Genomic DNA, 24,013 nt, shown 5'->3' on the forward strand with positions numbered 1-24,013 from the left:
ACTGACTAAACCCTCTGAAGTCACAGGCCATCCTCATATCTCTCCAAAAGTTAAGCAGTGAACATCTTTGTGACCGTCCCTCCACTACTTATCAATGCCATCCAATTACCATTTCAAAAAAAGTAAAAGGAATTGTCATAACCTAGAATGAGCATCTAAATTGGGAACAATAAACTGTTGCAGCTTGCTGGTTATTTCTCTCCTGCCTAGATGCAATCTAAAAATTAAAGAAATATGTTTACACCTCAGATTAACCAAAAATTAGTCCAATCTTTAGTGCTGCCGGAAGTTTACTACTGTGATGCAGTCCGTAATGATAGAAATAGCCAAAACTCCAGACGGCTCGAGAAAGTGATTATCGCTTGCGTGAGATATGTGTGCAGCATTCGGCTGTGCGATCATATCGGCCCTTCTTATAGTCAGGCTGCCTGCAACTGGATAGCTGGCGTGACATCAACACGCTTGGTGTATCCATCAATTTCTCAATAGCTGGTGCCTTCAGTGCCTCTCCTCCCGTATCAGGTACCTATCATCATTCCACAACTGCAATACCATGTCGGTTGTGTCCAGTGTCTTGGCTGTACCTTTGACCAACACAAAATCTCTTTCTCCATCTCCTTCCGTATTTCAGCCATACGATTATGTAACAAATTACCCTGTTACCCGCGTCTTATACAAAACCACCCTACTTTCAAGAGGAAAATAAAGCTTTCCCTTTTGTCACCGGTGTAGCTTCTGTCTCTATGCTTTCCAGATTCCTCTCTATTTCTCCGTATGTCCATCTTCTCAGAGATGGTTGCGGGACTCGGCTGTTCAGTACAGAATGTCAAAGCGAACACTTTTAACCCGTCTAATTTCCAGACTGTTGTTTTATTGGGCCACCAGTTTCGACGATATATTACGCCGTCTTCAGGCCTCCTGCTTGATGTATAGGAAGATGCCAACCTCGGTTCCGGTCAAAATAGGGGCCAGCATTCAAAGACTGCCATCTGTAGATTTCTGCTTGATACAGCGATCACTTCAAAAATCATCTACCAACTGTTGACCTAACAGTCAACAGAATATATTAATTTTGAGTTTCAAGTTTAAATTTTTTGTCTGATTACACAATTCTTACTGTAATTTTTCATATACTTTATTAATTTTGGAATTTTATTAACATGCATTGTTAATTGGCAACTGCATTTGCTTTGAGTTCGTCTGCTCTCGTCCCTTTTACGATTACTGTTAAGAAGAAAACGGTACAGCCGACGATAGGGCTATTCCTGTTACGCAAATGTCGAATTGTCCTATGGTGCACTTCAATGGATATGCAGAAACCTCATACCAAACAATGGACGTGCAGTCGTGCGTCAATTACTGGTATTGTATTGTACTGTATATTTAAACCGGGAACCTAGAAACGACGGAGAAGCTTCGTCCCGCCGTAGCCCTCAGTGATTCACAACCCCACAACAGGCCACAGCAATCCACCCACCCCACAGCCGCCCCACACACTAAACCCAGGGTTATTGCGCGGTTTGGCCCGCAGTGGACACCCCCCCCCCCCCCCCCGCCTCCCCCGCCGGTAACGTCTCATACCGCACGACTATAACCCCAAATGTTTGCGTTGTAGAATAATTATGGTGTACGCATACGTGGAGACAGTGTTACGGGGATTACTTTGCTTTCAAACTTTACAGATGCTCTCGTGTCGTAAGCATAGACTATCAGGGAGTGTTTGGGAGAATGAGCCAACGAGGCACGGAAGTCGGGCAGCCTTACGCCTATCGTAGCTAGATAGCAAAGGCACAACGGTAAGGGAATTCGCTTCATCGTATCTCATTCAGTTAGCGCTAAATATTTGCAAACTGTTCATGATTCTAGGCCAGAAGGAATTACCTTATAGGTTTTGATGTGTGAGTTTGCGAGTGTCAAAAAATGGCTGTATCTTTGTATTACATTGATTTAAAAGCTTAAATATTTTGCACTGCTAAGGGACAGTAGGTCTTATTATGTGACATAAAATTCAACTTGATAGCTCTGACTGTTCCTGAGAAAATGAGGTCTCAACAATCGGACAGGCAGACAGGCGGACAAAGAAGTCATCCTATAAGGCCTCTATTTTTACCGACTGAGGTACGAAATTCTAAAAGGAAGTTATTTGTTCAAAGAGCGAAGTAAAATTTGTGAATTTTAATAAAGTAAATCATAAACCTAGAGAATTTATGAAATATTATTTTCAACTTTTTTCAATATGAAATTTGTGGATCCCACCTCATGAAAAACACTTTTGCTACACCCAAACTAGTTTTACAGGAATTTCGTCATTATATGTGGACTTTTATGCTCTTTCATTTACTTTTCTTACTTGTTACCAATCTGTCACGCGATGCATTTCCTCATACAACACACCATATAACCAGCCTCTATTTATTTGGTAACAAGTTTCAGTTTTCATTGTATAGCTAACTTCTGGTAATATTTACCTGCCCATTTTCACCTCCTATCTCCGTCGCTAGTACACAAGCGTATCACTGACGATCTCAACCACCGGCGCAAGGTGTATTTCGGTGCAACGTGAACCAGTTTGCTCATGCGTAGAAAAAGAAAATAACAAAGACTAAAAGCCTACTATCATATCAAGTGTTTTATTATTGATTAAAAATAGAATAAATACTTAGCTCCTTAACGGATTGTATCAGCAACGATCTACTGAAGAATATTTGATATCAGGTCTTTATATTCGAAATCGCTTGCTTTGTTGCTTTTACAAGAATTTTACGTAGCTCTTAAAAAATATGAATTTTGTTTACTGGAAGTTTTAGTGTGATCGTAAAATTGTTAACTGCGAGAAGTATGAATTATGATAAATACGTATTTTCAAAGGATTTTTACGTCCGGCAAATGCACTAGTGGTAATAGTGACGCAAAACTACCACAATCAGCATAAATGTTTGTCACATCGCTCGTCCGTCATTGTTGGTCACCTTGTTTTTAAAGGAAGGCACGCATTAGGCTACTTATTTCTAAAAGTCAGCATGTGGCAAATTTCCAAGAGCAGTAAGCCCGCAGTATTCACACGAACTGGTTGTAAATTACATATTATGCCATTATACCAGCTATAATTGACGAGATTACATGTGCGTTATTTGTTTTAGAGCATGTGAGAACGTGCGTAATGGAGAGTTGCATGTCCTCCCGAGAGTTCATTCGCATATTACGGCCGGAGCTATAGCAGCGTAATTGTAGGTTGCCCGCGGAGATGGCGCGATTTTTGCTCACAAGATAATAGCCGATGATCGCTGCTGAATGGGGTACTAACTTGGGTAGATTATGATTTATAGTGTCTTCTCGACAACACAATTTTTTTCTAATTTCGACTGAACAATAATACTTTTGCTAAACACATTTGGGTTCTCGGAGATAGCTCCTCGTTTGACAAAAGAAGAGAAGTGCAGTTGCCCCGCCAGCGGCTCAGCTGCATTCCACCGTAATCAGAGTGCGCTGGCTCGCCTCCACCGTCCGCCAAACAGCTCTTCGCTTTCGCTGCTGCATAATGTGAAGCCTCACTCTCCTCCACAACGTAAGCCTGAGGTTGATGATTGACGAATTCGCTAAGCAGCCAAGTGGCGTGCCTCAGTAAGATATTTTCCTTCCGGTGCAATTTTCTTCCAAACTCAACAGACCCCTGTCTGAGTCCTACATATATGAAAATTGTTATAACGAGGTACGCGGTAAAGTACGAGGCCTGATCCAAAAGAAACATTGCCTGCATTACTGACCAACTGTATGTCGTGACGTATTAGTGCAGTGCACGAATTGTTTTTATCTCGAACTGTGTTCTTGCGTTGTAACAAGTTTAAAGTTTTTCTCGATCAGCTTAATGACCGTTGACGAGGAGTTGATTACAAACGTGCTCATGCGCTCCGCTACAAAATTCGTTTTTGTAGTATGACACAAAAATGAGTACCTACCAAATATTTCAGTTAGTATTACTTGCATTCTCGTTTGGTGCAACACAAGTGGGCAGTTTAGTAGATCACGGGGTTACGATTGCGTAAGATAGAAGAAAACAGTCAATATTTCACAGGTAGCCTGCCGTTCATTCTCAAGGCAAGAACAGAAAATGACAAGTGCTGACAGGTGGTGAGCTAGCAGTCGAAATGTCGGCTGTTTTAGACGATTTTACCCAGACGCATTCCGTGATCTAAGCGAACAGTCCATACGATGTGAAAATCTTAGAATTCGCAAGTCTGCATTAGTTCCTTCCAGTGCTGAAAATGCTTTTATGAGAGAGCGGAGGAGTTCCACTGTGTTTAGCTACCAGCGGAGCTGAGGAACACGTCTGTTGTAAATTGATCGAAGCTACCACAGAGTCTATCGATTTTATCAGGACGTAACGATCCAGTTCGAAATCGACAAACAGGCAGACACCGATACGCCGTTCTGCGACAAATAATGAACAAGTAACGTGACCAGACTCGTTTAGCTCTCTCTCTCTCTCTCTCTCTCTCTCTCTCTCTCACACACACACACACACACACACACACACACACACACCTTTTTTTCCAAATATCCCATGTTCAGAACTACGAAAGCCATACAGAAGGCACTGTAAACAACAGTTAACAGCAGACTTGCGCAACTATTTGCCGTTAGCTTGTAATAAGCTCAGCGGACAAAAAATTTGTCATTCCAATGCGCACGCACGGATGAATGGATAAGCCTTTACAATTGGCACAGCGATCGAGTCACGCGCTCAACCTTGCACACACATCCTCTATGTGAGCACAAGGCAGTAGCGATCGGTGAGACATTTATGTTTCTAGCGGAAATTGTATGTAAACATGGGTAAATGTAAGGACGTGACGGAGTGGCAAAAAGCGGCAATCGTGTTTGGCCGTGACCACGATCATACGGAGTGTGAAGTTGCTGGACTCGTTCGTGTTTCGCGGAGGACTGTTCAACGTGTGTGCAGGCAGTGGTGTAACACACTTGACCACGAAACACGATGTCAGCATTGTGGTCGGAAAAAGGTCCTGACTAACAGTAACTGGAAACGCGTTTCACGGTTTGTGAATCAAAATCGCTTCCAATCCCAACAGGGACTGCTGCAGGTGGTGAACGAAGGTCCATCACAACCTGTCAGGGAGAGAACATTGCGGCGGGAACTGCACACAATGAACATTTGGAACATCACGTCGCAAGAGGCCATTGCTCACACAGGCACATAAAGACGACAACAACAAAGTTCATCGGATTGGAAGAATATGTGACTAGTTTTTTGAACATTCCCCTATTCTATTACATCTCGACTAGCCTGCAAAATTACCTGATTTGAAGCCCACAGACAATATGTGGGGCATGTTGGAACAGCGGTTAAAACGCCACATCAGCATCCTCACAATATAGTGGAACTTCGTGACCAAATCCGCAGCAAGTGGCTTAACATGGATGCGACGAACCTGGACAACCTTGTGCACTTACTTCCTAACCAAATCCAGGCAGTTATTAATTTCTGGATCTGGGTTACTCGGTATTAAATGATGCTTGTAATGATCTCTGCAGGGGTGACTATTTTTTTTGTCAGGGAGGAGTGAGCCTTCTCATGAGCACATCTTAGCGTGAACCTCTTGAAGGATATGAAATGAGATAACCGGACGAAATGAGAGTCACCCCCTTAACGGAGCACGCTAGTCTCTTAGGATAGTGTAGATAGTGTTTAACTGGTACCAGACGGTCATGTGACCTCCATCCGATGTCATAAGTCATGGCAGTGCAGTCAAATTTCAAAGATATGGCGGAAGAACCGAGTAATTGCTATACTGAAACCTGGTGAAGAAGGAAACAGTGCAAGGAATCTTAGATCAATCGCACTGCTGTGTCACCTTTACAAACTACTAGAGAAAATTGTTTTAAACCGCCTCTCACATATTATTGATCCCTTGCTTATACATCAGCAAGCTGGATTCCGCCCTGGTAAAAGTTACACAGGATAAGTAATCTGTCGTACACAGTTCATAGAAGATGGAAGCCCGTAAGGTGACAGGAGTGGGATTTGTAGACTTAACAGCAGGGTACGACACCGTCAACTACCAGTTACCATTAAACAAGGTCTACAACCTAATCAAGGATTTTAGCCTCACCAGGCTCATCGCCAATCTTCTGCAGAACCGAAGATTCTTTGTTGACCTCCAAGGACAGCGTTGCCGATGTAGGCTGCAGAAAAGTGGCCTTCCCCAGGGAAGTGTGTCAGCTCCAGTTCTGTTCTCTCTCTCTCTCTCTCTCTCTCTCTCTCTCTCTCTCTCTCTCTATATATATATATATATATATATATATATATATATATATATATATATATACCAACGACTAACCCATAGCCCCGACGGCAGGAGTTTCTTGTATGCTGATGATCTCGCTCTGGCAACCCAAAGCACAACATTCTATTCAATAGAAAGCACCCTAAACAATGCTCTTCAAGATCTGTCAAAATATTACAAAATAAACCTGCTTAAACCATACCCATCAAAGACACAAGTGTGTGCTTTCCATCTGAGAAATTGGAAAACCACCTGAAAGTTAAAGATAGAATGGTCAGGGGTTAAATTAGAACACTGTGACACCCCAAAATACCTAGGAATAACACTTGACAGATCTCTAACTTTCAAAAAACGCTGCATGACTTTCAAATCGAAAGTCTAATCTAGGAACAACCTGCTGAGAAAACTGGCCGGATCACAGTGGGATAGTCAAGCTGAAACCATCCGAACTTCTGCAATGGCATTATGCTACTCCGCTACAGAGTACGCCTGTCCTGTTTGGTATAAGTCAACACAGGCCAAACAGGTGAACATTGCCCTAAACGACACGTCCAGACGTATAACAGGCCACACGAATTCAACTCCAGTCGAATGGCTCTATCACCTTGCAGGAAGTGCACCACCTCCTGTTCGAAGAGAAAGAGCAGCGAACTGGAGCAGGAGAAAACGCATCCCATGCTTGGGCAACAACGCTACCCACAGCAACTAACATCAAGGAAAAGTTTCCTTAGAACACCAGAGAAACTAAAAACCGCTGATGAAGAAGCCAGTCTGTAACTATGGAGGGCTGAGACATCCCACCCTCCTGGTTGGAAAGGAATTTCGAAATCTTTACCCTCTGGTCATGATGAAAATTGGCCAGTCTGGAAGTCCTCGAATAGGCTGAGGTCAGGAGTAGGCAGATGACGGGTTAACTTGGCAAAATGGGGATACACTAAAGAAAACACAACCCAATGTGACTCCGGGGAAGAACAGACTATTCAACATATTCTTCAGTGTCGACTGTGTCTAGCCATCTGCACGGAAGAGGACCTTCACCAGTCAACGGAAAATGCACTGGAAGTGGCCAAATTTTGGTCAAAGATTTTATAAACTGTGTTGATCTGTGAACAATTGTATAAACTGTGTTTTTTTCATGTTTCTGTAACGAGACTAATAATGACATTAATGACAGTGTAGTGGTGTGTGTGCACCAGCCTGTAGTACAGAATCAACGCAGTAAGGCGGGTCCACTTACCAGAATGCCAGAAGGGAGCTATCGCGCTAGGTCGCGCGCAGGAACTCGCCTTAAATGAAGTTGCTCGATTCTTTTGTGTATCTAAGCAAACTGTCCAACGTGTCTACAAGGAATGGTGTACCACACGCAGCCATGGAAACCGGCGTAAGAACAGTGGTCGTAAAAACCGATATCGAGTGCCACTCCTTTTCAATGCCAGTCGATTTCAGAGCCGACAGGAACTGCTGCTGTTAGTGAATGCAGATCCATCTCAACCAGTTTTCGAGTAAATGTGGCTCAGGGAACAGCACAAAGTGAACATTTTGAATCGGAGACCTTGGAAAAGGCCATTGCTCACAGCAGCACATTAAGATACACGTCATTAGTAACCCAAACAAGACAGAAACTGTGCATCTACCTAGATGACAATAAGTGTGTTCACAAATCTACATGCTTAAGTGCCTGGTTTTACGAACAATAAGGCACCCTAGTTAGTTAATTAAGCGCTCCATAGATCATTTGAACGATTCTTTTATCGAAATGATGCGGAACGAGTCACATTGCAGGATGTGTATACATGATGAGTGTTAACATTAGTGAGAGCATTATTATTTTTAGTCCTGCTTATGTAGCAACACTTTTTTTTACAGGATCCCAGTTCTTGAGCAGAAATTTGTCAGTAGAATAAAAGGAGCTGTCCATGAGAAATAATTGTAAACTAGGTTTAAAACTTACTTCGCCACCTGTCACACATTTCATGTTGTTGGAAAAATGATCAAAAATTTTTGTTGCAGCGTATTGAATTCTTTTCTGAGCCTCTGACAGCTTTACCAATGAGTAATAAAAGTCATTTTGTGCATCTTCATATTTTCGCGGCGCAAATACTGATCCATAAAATTTCGGGCGTGCAGCCGCGTAAATTAGAAGAAGAAGTCAAATTTATGCGGCTGCACGCCCGAAATTTTGTGGATCAACAGTCATTTTTCCCTATACCGTTGCAGGACATAACTGTTCTCAAATCTGGATGGATAATTTATGGCGAATTTCATTAGCGAATATATGTATTGTGACGACGCAGTTAAAATGCCTAGCTCCTTGAAGAGGTGCCTATATGAGGTCCATGAATTTTTACTGCTGACTTTTGTGCAATCATTACTGTCTTTCGAAGTGATGAGGAACTCCAGAAAACTTTTCCGTGAGATATTGTTGAGTGAAAATATGCGAAATATGTCAGGAGGTTGATACATTTGTTTCCAAGATTAGCTATTATACGAAAAGCAAAATAGCTGAACTTAATTGTTTGAGAAGCTCAGTAATATGCTACCTCCAGTTAAAGTTTTCATTAATATGTACACCCAAAAATGTGGAGCATTCTATTCTATTTACTGATTCCTAGTCATGTTCTGCACCAATTGTTGATATGATCCTTATCTATTGCACAAAAATGAATGTAGTGTGTTTTTACAAAATTTAGGGAGAATCCATTTCCAGAGAACCACTTAATAATTCTTTGGAAAATGTCATTTACCAACTCTTCTATTACTTTCCCTCTAACAGGATTTATTATAACACTTGTATCGTCTGTAAAAAGTACGAATTTTGCTTATTGTATGTTAAGTATAATGTCGTTCGCAAATATAAAAAGTAGGACTGGACGCAAAATTGAACCCTGTGGGACTCTCTTTCCGATTTTTTTTCCCCAGTCACCACATCTTCCTATTTTTCCCACACTGTTTGCATTGTTCAACGCAACCTTTAGTATTCTGTTCGTTAAGTATGATTGAAACCAGCTGCGTGTAAAGTCACAAATGCCGTAAAAATTGAGTTTTTCTAAGAAAGTAGCATCATCTACACATTCAAACGCCTTGGAAAGAGCGCAAAAAATAGCAGTTGGCGATGTAGTATTATTTGAGGTTTGTACTATTTGGTGAGTGGATGTATAAATAGCATTCTTAGTCCAGCAAGCCTTCTGGGATTCGAACTGAGATATGCTAAGTTAATTGTTTCTACTTACGTGTGCGTCTACTCTTGATAACTTTACTTTTTCGAATATTTTGGAAAACAGATGTCAGTAGGGAAATTGTTTAAATTTGTCTTTTCACCTTTCTAACGAAGTGATTTAACAGTTGCATATATTAACCTATCTGTAAAAATCCCTGTTCCAATGACGCATTCCATATATCACGAAGGATATTGCTTATTAAGTTGAAAATTTTTTTCAGAATTCTCTTTGAAATTACATCAATCCTATTTGAGCATTTGCTTTCTAGAATTTTTGTGACTGAATTAATTTTAGTGAATGATGTTGGTGCTGCTTCCAGTTACTTAAAGTTGTGTGGAATGACATTTTTAATATATACTGTTGACTCTTCAACTGGACCATTTAATCCTGTACTTGCTGCTACGTTTAGAAAGTGATTGTTAAAAGTACTTGCAACCTGTGATTTATCAGTCACAACATTGTTATTTAGTCTGATTGTTATTGAATCTTGTACAATGACTGGCTGTCTCCCGTGTTTCATTTAACAAGGTCCCATTTAGTTTTAATCTTACTGTCCGCATTACTTATTTCTGTCAGGACGTGCATAATTCTGGAATCGCACCACGCCTGATCTGCTAAATTTCCCAATCGAATGGAAAACGTCTGGGACCATTTGTAAAAGCGGGGTAAACGCACACTCAACATTTGTGCAGTTTGCTAGTTCTACTGTATTTGCAAGCCTGGTTTACTTGTATTGGCACATCTTGTTGCAGTGAGGGTGGCTGTACTCGATACGTAGCTATAAAACGTCCTCTTAGATTGAGGAAACAATCAGTCGCTCATCCACGTTTGTAAGTCCATAGATCTCTTTTGGCGCCTCACCCGTGGTTCTACAATGGGAAACTGGACAGTAGCTGATCATTAAGAAAACTTGGATATCGAAAACCGAGGAAACGTTAATATAAACAATCGAAACCAATGACTTTACGACCAGTGTTTTCAATGATTTATGAGAATTCAACTCGTAAAACAGTAATAATACACTCAAAATACACAAATTATTGTTAGACTCGTAGTCTGGCGTGAGAAAACAAAAGATACAGTTTATTATTTTGTGTGTGAAGCACTTGTTGGGTTAAATGACAAGGCGAGAACTCTGGGTGTCTTCTTTCAATGATCGTTCATTAAAAAAGACATATTTAAAGATTCTATTTGCACGTGACTGAAGTGTAATTATGGAAATTGTGTACTGGAATGTAAATTATTTAGCGACAAATTATTTAGAACAAATTGTAGTTTATCTTCATCAAAGCGCAATGCATGACGATTGTGACAAGGCCCTCCTAAAAGCGAAATATTATTATTTTCACAGGTTAATCAAATAACCAGTGAAGAATATTTTAAGTTCTTAGGAGTGAAAATGCATGGAAAGCATTCTTCGACATAGCGCATCCATCTTGTGCAGCAACTGAATGCTGCTGTCTTTACTATGAGAATTTTCTCCGTTAACACTGTCATTCAAATGCATAAACATGTTTATGTTGTACGCTTTAAATCTACTGAATCTTCAATGCTATTTTGAAGCAAGTCTTTACGTTCAATAAGAATATTCCTAGTCCAGAAAATGGCTGTCAGTACGATATACCGTGATTTTCGTGCTAGCGGCTTTTTAAGTGTTTCGGAATTCTTGCTCTACCGTCTCTGTACATACACCGTCGTCCGAAACGTTCCGAGACTGGTTTAATTCCCGGAGTAAAAGCGCCGTCAGCGAACTAGGTAGCAGCGTGAACTAACAACTGAATGCGAGTATACTGAAATAAGTGTCACTTTCCCCAAACCGAGTTTAACTTCCGTCTTTAATAACCTCGGTGTCGACGAAACGTTAAATTTGTTTATTTGATTACAACAATGGTTCAAATGGCTCTGAGCACTATGGGACTTAACTTTTGAGATCATCAGTCCCCTAGAACAATAGAACTACTTAAACCTAACTAATCTAAGGACATCACACACATCGATGCCCGAGGCAGGATTCGAACCTGCGACCGTAGTTATTTGATTACCCTCGTACTTAAGAAATGGTAAATGTTAAGAGGAAAGCTGCGTATATTTCAGAATTACTGGTTTATCGAACTATAAAATAAAAGTAGTTTCTGAACATGGAACTTCTTCGCAACATAGCTTATAGCACTCGTCATGTTTTGAACCTTACGACGAAAATCTGAGTGTAATTGAGGCCTTTATTGTCGGAGGAAATAAAAATATTGTTTCCAACATCGTGCTTACAGAAGAGAAGTATACCAAGATCGATACTGCTCGAAACACTATTCCCAACAGACATAAATTCACGCAATTATGGAGGTTTAAACTTCTGAAAAGCATAGTGAAAATAACATTAATTGTAACTGGTAACAGTAAACTTGTAGTCTCAGCTGAATAACGTACGTATTGTGTTGACATAAATCCTATCCTTTTCACTACTGACAGGCACTGTAGTCGTTTTCTCGTTATTTTTCTGACGAGACAAATGAACAGCTCTTTTGTACGACGTATATGAAAAAAAAAGACGCACCACGAAGGAAAGATCAGAATGGGACGGAAATCGATAGATGTGATGTACGTATATAGACAAACAAATGAAATGATTTCAGAAAAATTGATTGATTTATTCAAGAGAAAGAGCTTCACACATTGAGTAAGTCAATAACGCTTTGGTCAACCTCTGGCCCTTACGCAAGCAGTTATTCTGCTCGTCACTGACTGATAATCTCCTAAGGGATATTGTGCCAAATTATGTTCAATTGGGCCTTTAGATAGTCGAAATCCTGAAATGATCGGAGGGCTCTCCCCTAATGTTCCGATCGTTCTCAGCTGGGGAGAGATCCAGCGACCTGTCTGGCCAAAGTAGGGTTTGGCAAGCACGACAACAAGCAGTAGAAACTCTCGCTGTGTGTGGGTGGGCATTGTATTGCTGAAATGTAAGCCCACGATGGCTTGCCATGAAGGTAACAAAATGGGCGTAGAATATCGTCGACGTACCGCTGTGCCGTAAGGAAGCCGCGTATGACAAACAAAGAAGTCCTGCTATGAAATAAAATGGTACCCCAGACCATTCCTCCTCGTTGTCGGGCTTTATGGCGGGCGGCAGCCAGGCTGGTATCCCACCGCTGTTCAGGGCGTCTGCAGACACGTCTTCGGTTGTGTTCGGGGCTCATTTCAAAGCGGGACTCATCACTGAAGAGAATGAGATTCCAAGCCGATTATAGGCTTAAAATTCAGCAAGATAATGCCTACCCGCACACGGCAAGAGTTTCTACTGCTTGTCTTTGTGCTTACCATACCCTACATTGGCCAGCAAGGTCGATGGATCTCTCCCCAACTGAGATCGTTTGGAGCATTATCGACAAGACCCTCAAAACAGCACGGAATTTTGACGATCTAGCTCTCCAGTCGGACAGAATTTGGAATGATATCCCTCAGGAGGACATCCAACGATTCTTATCAATCAATGCCAAGTCGAATAAATGCTTGTTTGAGGGCCAGAGGTAGACCAATGCATTACTGACTTTCTCAATTTGTGAAGCTCTTTCTCTTGAATAAATCATCCATTTTGTTGTTTTTGAAATTGTAATAATTCGTTTTTCTGTACATGTACATCACACCTACCGATTTCCGTCCCATTCCGACATTTCCTTCGTGGAGCGTGATATTTTATTTTTTGTTTTATTTTTCTTTTCTTTTGTCCTAGAGTGTATTTAGATTCCAAAATCTAACTGATTCCCCAGATTCCGTGGAAGCCAGGAACAAGGCACACCTATCTTTTCGAGTCCTCACATACATCAGAAATTTGTTAAGGAAGAATTCTCAGCACTGCATAACGTATCCCGTATTTGAAGAAGCATAAAGTCTCACTTTACACGAAAAAAAGAAAAAAAGAAAATGTTGTTGCTTGTGAAGAGATCATACATAGATTTCTATTACTGCTAAAGATTTTACATACAAATTTTGATTTATTAGTGAAAGTAATTAGTTTCCATTGGGACAGCATAGGGCGTTCGGGTTTATTGATGTGCAAAATTCACACTTTAGTGTCTTCAGTCTTCTCCTGTATTCATGAAGCACAGCCAACAAAATTTTCATTGAAATCCCATGGTGAGCCGCAGTAAGCTTCTCGTGGAACAGATAGCGCTCTTTTTATCCTTCCTGCCTTCGTCATTACCAACGGCAGCGCGAAGCCTTCAAATCCCATTAGAGATCGTTCGGCTTTCAAAGGAAGATGAGTGCTACACAGGAAGTATGGAATGCCTGTAGCTTTCTCCAGCTTACGCTATACACTTTTTCTGTTTTTCGAACGCAGAATGATGCTCAACATTTTTTGTTCTTATCTGTCAGGCAGGAGAACCCTGGTCACATTTATTTTTATAATTTCTATTGGTCAGTTAATGTGGGAACCTCGAAGTTTCCTGAGAGAGGCTGAGAATGCATAATTCAGAAATTGCGTTTCAACGACTGAAATTGCTCCGAAGCTGTTCCAACAAAAGGCGGCCTTTTTTCAGTTTCTCGATGCATTTCTTTTGTTGAATGTTGTTTCTAAACAGAGTATAGAAATACTGCATTGAAGAGCAATTTTTAGTACCAGTGATTTCTCAGACTGACTGATACCGTTGTCAGAAATAGAAATTTAATTTGACAAGAAAGTGACATAGAGCAAGAGTTCCGAGTAGGTAATTTGCACAAACTATCGCACACGTAGAAAGTTGGATCTTATTTTCAATGAAGAAAGTGTTTCCGAGGATTCCTCAAAATTCTGAAGTAAATTGAAAATCTGTATTAGTTATTAAACTAGGAGAAGCGACTTCCACGTCTTTGATGCAGTAAGCTAATGATGACGATCAAGTTTCTCGGACACTCCAAGAGGACGTAATACGAAAAATATCGACTCTCGCTGCTCATGTTAAATGTGTGGCTTTCCAGTGCTATCCTTCGCAGACTTTTTTGTAGAAATCGAAACAATTTTTTCTTGGTGATTATGTGTGACTGAATTACTGGTCTGATAGTGCTGAATCTCTAGCTTTATTTTCATTGCCACCAGGTTCCAACTAACATGGAAAGCTGGCTAGGTGGCCACGTGCTGGACGACAATAACAGAAGCCCATGCTTCAATCCTCAGTCCAACATACATTTATTTTCCTGTCATTCATCTCTTCTTTCCATCTGGCACTGATTTGCCGTTGTCGGTGTCCACGTTGAACAGTAAGTTCCTCTATAAATTGGTGGATAAATTAGTTCCTAGGTAGGAGTGTAAAGAATCTCCAATGAGACCATGCTAAGGGAAGTAATACTGTGTTCAAAACAACCTTTGCTGTGAATCCAGCCTTACCATAGCAGATAATACGTGAAATCATCTCTGCTTCTGATTTTTTCCCATATAGAATTTTGTTGTCAAGCTCAAGTTATTTTATCATTCAATTTTCATGACACGTTTCGGTAGTCGCCATAATCGCATCATAACTAAGAAACGTAAAAAAAAACACATACAGTTTATTTTATCACAAGGTACGATACAGTGCAAGAATAAGTTATTCACCGTATTCTATTTCTAGCTACGCCAACTGTGACTTAATGCTCAACGTTTCGAAAATTACCACCAGATCCTTCTTCACGTTCAGTCTTCATTCATAATTTACGCATCAAGAACACCGATTGCCTTCGATACGCAATACACGTTCAACGACTTTCTCACTTTCTTGAAGAGACAAACGATTCGAAAACGTTACTTTTTTGCCCCCCAAATGCTTTTTTGTCCAACCGTGCTCTAAAGGATAATATAGGATTTCTCATTGCATAAATGGAATGCCACCGCTGTACAAAATCGTGTAATCAAAAATGCATAGACACCGATCAGCCAGAACGTTGTGACCACCCACCCAATAACGCGTATGTCCACCTTTGGCACGGATAACGGCGGCGACGCGTCGTGGTTGGAAGCAGTGAGAACGTGGCAGGTCGCTGGAGGGAGTTGGCACCACATCTGCACACATGAATCACCTAATTCCCGTAAATTCCGGGCGGCGATGAGCTCTGACGCCACGTTGAATCACATCCCAGAGGTGTTTGATCGGGCTCAGATCCGGAGAGTTGGGGGGGCCAGCACATCAACTGGAACACGCCACTGTATTCCTCGAACCACTCAAACACACTCCTGGCCTTGTAACATAAAAAATGCCACTGGCGTCGGGAAACACGATCGTCGTTAAGGAGTGTACGTGGTCTGCAAACAGTGTACGGCACTCCCTGGCCGTCAGGGTGCATTGCACGAGCTCCACTGGACCCATGGATGCCGACGTGAATGTCCCCGAAGTATAATGGAGCCGCTGCCACCTTGTCTCGTTTCCGCAGTACAGATGTCAATGAGCTGTTCCCCTAGAAGACGACGGATTCGTGCCCTCTCATCGGCATGATGCGGAAGGTATCGGGATTCATGCAACACTCTGCCACTGCGGCAGCGTCTAGTGCCGATGGTCACGTGCCCCTTACAGTCATAGTTGCCGATGTCGTGGTGTTAACATTGACATGAGCTGTCGGCTGCGGAGCCCATCCTAAGGAGTGTTCGGTGCACTGTGTGTTCAGACACACTTGTAGTCTGCGCGGCATTAAATTATAATGTTAGTCCTGCCACAGTTTTACCGGTCTGCCCAGCCTACGACGTCCGACATCTGTAATGAGGGGTGGCCGCCCAATCCTACGACATCTGGACGTGGTTTCACGTTGGTTTCTCCACGTGTTGAAGACACCCACTAGAGGACTCCTCGAACACCCGACAAATCGTGCAGTTCCCGAAATGCTCGTGCCGAGCCTCCGGGCCATCACAATCTGCCCTCGGTCAAACTCAGATAGATTGCGCGCCTCCTCCATTCTACACACGGACAGCACTCTCACTGATACTACATGCACCATGCGTGTGTCTGACTAGCAGTCATTCCTCGCCAGGTATTGTTTCCATCGCCTGGACGGGTTTATATAGATAGTAGGTCGGTGGTCATAATGTTCTGGCTGATAAGTGTAATATCCGTCAACAAACCAATTGGTATCTTGTATATTTGTTTCTGTTGTTGCTGTCTTCAACTCGTAGACTGATTTCATCCAGGTTTCTAGGCTAGTCTGTCGTATGCAGTCTCATCATCTCTGTATAATTATAGCAACTTACAATTTCAGCACAATAACTGTACGGAAGTCTTGGTCTACTTCTACAATAATGACGCCCCAACATCCCTCCGTTACATAATTCACAATTGCTTAATGTCTCAGGATGCGCCCTATCAACCTATTCCTTCTTTTCCGCCAAGCTCTTTCCCCCACAGTTCGATGCCTTACCTGTTTATTAGATCTCTTCCGTATGATACTACGTTTTTGACAAATCCCTTCAAGAAAGACTTCGTGATTCTTAACTACGTATTCTGTGTTAGCCAGTTTCTCTTTTTCAAGTAAAGCTTTCCGTGGTGATCTTGCTGAGGTTGGAAGCTGCTGTTACCGTTTCTCCGAGCTAGAAAATTAAATTTAGTTTTCAAAATGCAGCGCCGCGCGGGGTAGCCGCGCGATCTAGGGGGTCTTGTCACGGTCCGTCGGAAGTTCGAGTCCTCCCTCGGGCATGGGTGTGTGTGTGTGTGTGTGTGTGTGTGTGTGTGTTGTCCTTAGCATAAGTTAGTTTAAATTAGATTAAGTAATGAGTAGGCTTAGGGACTGATGACCTCAATAGTTTGGTCCCATAAGACCTTACCACAAATTTCCAAAACGCCGCTTTCAACGAGAGTAATTCAATAAATAATGGTCCATAGTTTTTTCTCAGAATATATTTTTTCTTAAGTTTCAGAATTTGGTGTCAAGATCAGTCGACATTTCTTTCGCGTGCACTATTTTTCTACGTAGTCTTCTTCACGTTCTGTGCCCTTACACCGTAGTTTTGTGAGAGCATGTGTTCACTGTAGATAAAAGCCTTTGTCTTGTGTTCACAGTGCGAGCTAACATCACAGAGATGTTCGGACTAACATGCAGTTCCTCTTCGTCGAACTGTCTTGGCTCAAACTCGTCTAGGGGTTGAACCGCACGTGTCGCGTTACGCACCCTAAATTACACACTTGTGGCCCTTTGGTTAAATTGTGTGGCTGATGGCAGGTTTGCGAAATACCAAGTTAACATAACATATAATAACCGTAATAATAATATCGGGATCTAAATTAACGACCCATGAATGATGTAAGCCACACAGTTGCGATTTGGTTAGAATAAGGTTTATCCAGAAAGCAAACTAATAGCGAATGTGGTCGTATTTAGAGTTACTGTTACACTCGAGCGCATATCCATTTGGCACAGTTCGATCGTTCACAATCTCATTGCGAAACACAATACCCCACCTCGATATTTACACGAAAAGTTAGAGTTCACTCCAGGGGCGCGGCTGCTCACCGCTCAGAGACCAAGTTCCGCGATGCAACACAACGCGAAATTTTCTAAGTCTTTTCACTTCCTAGCTGCCTAAATACCGACTGTCCGCTTTCGCGTCTCAATGCGAACTGTCCCTTTTGGTGTCTAAGCCAGAACTGTCTGTTTTCACGTCTGCACCAGCACTGTCCTCTGTCCGTCCCCGCCCGCGTTTCCCGTGCGCCGAGTATCCTCGCTCAACTGACTAAGGCAGTTTCCTTTCCTGAAGCCGTCCATCTGACTGGCTACAGCTTATTCTACATTATTTTGCATTTTAACATATTAAAATAATCAAAGCTTGACCACTTTCATGTTCTAAATAAAGTAACAATAATATCCATTGTTAAATTCGTTTACATAAAACCATTAAAATTTACTTCTTAACTTTGAATGTCATGGCCATTAGCCTTGCACAAATGTGCTTTTTGATAAATAAATAAAGAACAAAAGTAACTATTGTGCACTAAACCTTAGAACAAATATTCTATTACCTAATGATGCAATAAGGTGTCATGCTATAATCGTTCAATGTGTTTTGTGTGGAGGAAGTGACGATCTGATGCTTAACTGAAAATACTGATAATTTAATTTACTATATCTCTTAAACAAATAAAGTTACAGAGTTGATATTTACAACGTTTGTCATTTTAATGATGCGCTTCTATATGAACGTTTGTCATTTTAATGATGCGCTTCTATATGAAATGTCGATTGTTAAGATCTACCAAAGCTTTCAGATTTTAGCATTCAGGTCTTTGTTACAAAACTTGTTAATTTCACTTTAACAATAAATCCTGAACTATTATAGATATGATCAATATTCAAGTTTTATTGGGATCACCATGAAAATTTATGGATGATGGCAGATTAAAATTACTGTGGCCTGATTCCCTGCATTACTACAGAATTCAATGGTTTCATAAATGTTTCCCTTAATGGCCGATCTAAGGTCCGCTATATTTAACACTGCTACGTCTCCTTGGCCACATACAACTTCTACTGGGTTTCGCTATGACATAGGTTCTCGTCTGCCTCCTACAGCGCTTAGGCCTCAATAGACAATAGACGCCTGTGAGTTTCCCCATCTCGTGGTGAATCTGCGCTCTTTGTGGCAAGCGGTCCTGGGCGACATGGTTCATTTCACAATTCCTGAAGGTTGACTCTTTCGGGCATTTACTTAAATGAGAACGAAATGCTCGTTGACTCACAGTAGGCATAGTTTCACTGCAACAATACGTCTCATCATCTTAAAAATTTGCCCCGTGTTGAGAATCACTAAGTGGCCCAAACACATGGAAGTCCGAGGGCGCTATGTCTAGACTATAGGGTGTATGAGGCAATGATGTCCAACACCATTTTGCGATATGTTCTCGGCTTCTGACGCTTGTGTGCGGGTGTGCATTGTCTTGTAGGAGAAATATATTTTGTTTTTATTCTTGTCTTATAGAACAGATCTTGAACTGTTCCTTAGTTTTTTCAGGGGGTCCAATATAGGCCTACCTCTGAATTCATGACTGACCCTTTTGCCAGCGGATGAACGAGAATGAGAGCACCTCTACCTCAAAGCTTCGGCAGCAAAAGAATTTGCCTCGATTTTCTTGTGATTGTGGATGGTGACATTCCGGTGGTTGCCTATTTGTTTAAGAATCAAAGTGATGTATTCCAGTTTCGTCATCTGTATCTACCTGTGACAGAGGGGCCTCCCTATTGGCCTCGCACTGCTCCAGCAGTTAAAATAAAATGAATTTTCTTTGAATGCTTTGGTCTGTTAAACATTTGCGGAACCCATCTTGAGCACAACTATCCAAGACTCTCAAGCCATTTCACAGTCACTTCCAATATCCACCGGTAGCTGTAGGGCCAACTGTCCACTAGTGATGCTCTAGTATGCGCTAATAATGGCATCGGAGTGATTCATGTGGTCGGGAGCTGTGGCTGTGACAGGACGTAACGACCGTGGACGATCACGAAGTTCAAATGGTTCAAATGGCTCTGAGCACTAAACATCTGAGGTCATCAGTCCCCTACAACTTAGAACTACTTAAACCTAACTAGCCTATGGACATCACACACATCCATGCCCGAGGCATGGACGCGGTCGCGCGGTTCCAGACTGGAGCGCCTAGAACCGCTCGGCCACAACGGCCGGCTCACGGAGTTCAGTTTCTTCATTTCCTCACGCTTTTACTCTCTTAACCCATCCTATCAACTGCATAAATACCATACACTGCATTACGATTTCTTTTTCTGCAACCTAGAATTCAATTGACGCATTTTGCTTCTAAGGACTTTATCGCATAGACACTAATTCGATGCTTCACTGCCGCTCTGCTCTACATCTGAGTTTTTCGTTATTCGGCACACGTGCAGAAGAAACATCAAATTTGAAGCACCTAAAAAAGTTTTCATAAATAATATCACCGGCTGTAAAAATGGGGCATTATTTATTGTACGACCCTCGAACAATATACAATTTTTTCCTTTTTATTTATTTATTTTATTCCTTGCCCAAATATGCGTCGACACCGTCATATTAAGTGGTCTCGTTTCATTTATAATAACATCCACCACCAAAGATATACAATACGACGTGGAAGGTAAATGCAGAATATCTACTACTGTTACACTCTGGAAAAATTTACAAAAACAATTACTCTTTGCTAGAAGATATATATTTTCCTGACCATTTTGCAGATAAATGTTGTCAAGCTATAAAACGAATGAATTCACACCATCAGTTACAGTCCCATCTTTAAAATTAACGCTGTTTCATGTGAGCAGTCACAACAAAATAAACTGGTCTAAAACAGAGAACCGACCAAAAATTTTGTGTCATATTTTATAGACGTAAAACGAGACCTATTGCAGATGACACATAACTGTCGAAACATGCTTGAGTTAAGAATAAAAAAAGAAAAAACGTTGTATTTTACAGAAGGTGGAGTTGTAAAAAACAAAGCTGTCCTTGCTATTGACATTCTGTGTTTTTCATCCCCGTTACCTGTTGAGAGGCCAGACAAACGTGTGGTTCCTGAAGAGGGGCAGCAGCCTTTTCAGTAGTTGCAGGGGAAACAGTCTGGATGATTGACTGATCTGACCTTGCAACACTAACCAAAACGGCCTTGCTGTGCTGGTACTGCGAACGGCTGAAAGCAAGGGGAAACTACAGCCGTAATTTTTCCCGAGGGCATGCAGCTTTACTGTATGGTTAAATGATGATGGCGTCCTCTTGGGTAAAATATTCCGGAGGTAAAATAGTCCCCCATTCGGATCTCCGGTCGGGGACTACTCAAGAGGACGTCGTTATCAGGAGAAAGAAAACTGGCGTTCTACGGATCGGAGCGTGGAATGTCAGATCCCTTAATCGGGCAGGTAGGTTAGAAAATTTAAAAAGGGAAATGGATAGGTTGAAGTTAGATATAGTGGGAATTAGTGAAGTTCGGTGGCAGGACGAACAAGACTTTTGGTCAGGTGAATACAGGGTTATAAATACAAAATCAAATAGGGGTAATGCAGGAGTAGGTTTAATAATGAATAGGCAAATAGGAGTGCGGGTAAGCTACTACCAACAGCATAGTGAACGCATTATTGTGGCCAAGATAGACACGAAGCCCACGCCTACTACAGTAGTAAAAGTTTATATGCCAACTAGCTCTGCAGATGATGAAGAAATTGATGAAATGTTTGATGAGATAAAAGAAATTATTCACGTAGTGAAGGGAGACGAAAATTTAATAGTCATGGGTGACTGGAATTCGAGAGTAGGAAAAGGGAGAGAAGGAAACATAGTGGGTGAATATGGATTGGGGGAGAGAAATGAAAGAGGAAGCCTTCAGGTAGAATATTGCACAGAGCATAACTTAACCATAGCTAACACTTGGTTCAAGAATCATAAAAGAAGGTTGTATACATGGAAGAATCCTGGAAATACTAGAAGGTATCAGATAGATTATATAATGGTAAGACAGAGATTTAGGAACCAGGTTTTACATTGTAAGACATTTCCAGAGCAGATGTGGACTCTGACCACAATCTATTGGTTATGAACTGTAGATTAAAACTGAAGAAACTACAAAAAGGTGCGAATTTAAGGAGATGGGACCTGGATAAGCTGAGTAAACCAGAGGTTGTACAGAGTTTCAGGGAGAGCATAAGGGAACGATTGACAGGAATGGGGGAAAGAAATACAGTAGAAGAAGAATGGGTAGCTCTGAGGGATGAAGTAGTGAAGGCAGCAGAGGATCAAGTAGGTAAAAAGACGAGGGCTAGTAGAAATCCTTGGGTAACAGAAGAAATATTGAAATTAATTGATGAAAGGAGAAAATATAAAAACGCAGTAAATGAAGCAGGCAAAAGGGAATACAAACGTCTCAAAAATGAGATCGACAGGAAGTGCAAAATGGCTAAGCAGGGATGGCTAGAGGACAAATATAAGGATGTAGAGGCTTATCTCACTAGGGGTAAGATAGATACTGCCTACAGAAAAATTAAAGGGACCTTTGGCGAAAAGAGAGCCACTTGTATGAATATCAAGAGCTCAGATGGAAACCCAGTTCTAAGCAAAGAAGGGAAAGCAGAAATGTGGAAGGAGTATATAGAGGGTCTATACAAGGGCGATGTACTTGAGGACAATATTATGGAAATGCAAGAGGATGTAGATGAAGATGAAATGGGAGATACGATACTGCGTGAAGAGTTTGACAGAGCACTGAAAGACCTGAGTCGAAACAAGGCCCCTGGAGTAGACAACATTCCATTGGAACTACTGACGGCCTTGGGAGAGCCAGTCCTGACAAAACTCTACCATCTGGTGAGCAAGATGTATGAGACAGGTGAAATACCCTCAGACTTCATGAAGAATATAATAATTCCTATCCCAAAGAATGCAGGTGTTGACAGATGTGAAAATTACCGAACTATCAGTTTAATAAGTCACAGCTGCAAAATACTAACGCGAATTCTTTACAGACGAATGGAAAAACTGATAGAAGCCGACCTCGGCGAAGATCAGTTTGGATTCCGCAGAAATGTAGGAACACGTGAGGCAGTACTGACCCTACGACTTATATTAGAAAATAGATTAAGGAAAGGCAAACCTACATTTCTAGCATTTGTAGACTTAGAGAAAGCTTTTGACAATGTTGACTGGAATAATCTCTTTCAAATTCTAAAGGTGGCAGGGGTAAAATACAGGGAGTGAAAGGCTATTTACAATTTGTACAGAAACCAGATGACAGTTATAAGAGTCGAGGGGCATGAAAGGGAAGCAGCGGTTGGGAAGGGAGTGAGACAGGGTTGTACCCTATCCCCGATGTTGTTCAATCTGTATATTGAGCAAGCAGTAAAGGAAACAAAAGAAAAATTCGGCGTAGGTATTAAAGTCCCTGGAGAAGAAATAAAAACGTTGAGGTTCGCCGATGACATTGTAATTCTGTCAGAGACAGCAAAGGACTTGGAAGAGCAGTTGAACGGAATGTACAGTGTCTTGAAAGGAGGATATAAGATGAACATCAACAAAAGCAAAACGAGGATAAAGGAATGTAGTTGAATTAAGTCGGGCGATGCTGAGGGAATTAGATTAGGAAATGAAACACTTAAAGTATTAAAGGAGTTTTGCTATTTGGGGAGCAAAATAACTGATGATGGTCGAAGTAGAGAGGCTATAAAATGTAGACTGGCAATGGCAAGGAAAGCGTTTCTGAAGAAGAGAAATTTGTTAACATCCAGTATAGATTTAAATGTCAGGAAGTCGTTTCTGAAAGTATTTGTATGGAGTGTAGCTATGTATGGAAGTGAAACATGGACGATAAATAGTTTGGACAAGAAGAGAATAGAAGCTTTCGAAATGTGGTGCTACAGAAGAATGCTTAAGGTTATGTGGGTAGATCACATAACTAATGAGGAGGTATTGAATAGAATTGGGGAGAAGAGGAGTTTGTGGCACAACTTGACAAGAAGAAGGGACCGATTGGTAGGAGATGTTCTGAGGCATCAAGGGATCACAAATTTAGCATTGGAGGTGCAGCGTGGAGGGTA

Source organism: Schistocerca piceifrons, chromosome X (assembly GCF_021461385.2).
Source record: "Schistocerca piceifrons isolate TAMUIC-IGC-003096 chromosome X, iqSchPice1.1, whole genome shotgun sequence".
Classification (NCBI taxonomy): Eukaryota; Metazoa; Arthropoda; class Insecta; order Orthoptera; family Acrididae; genus Schistocerca; species Schistocerca piceifrons.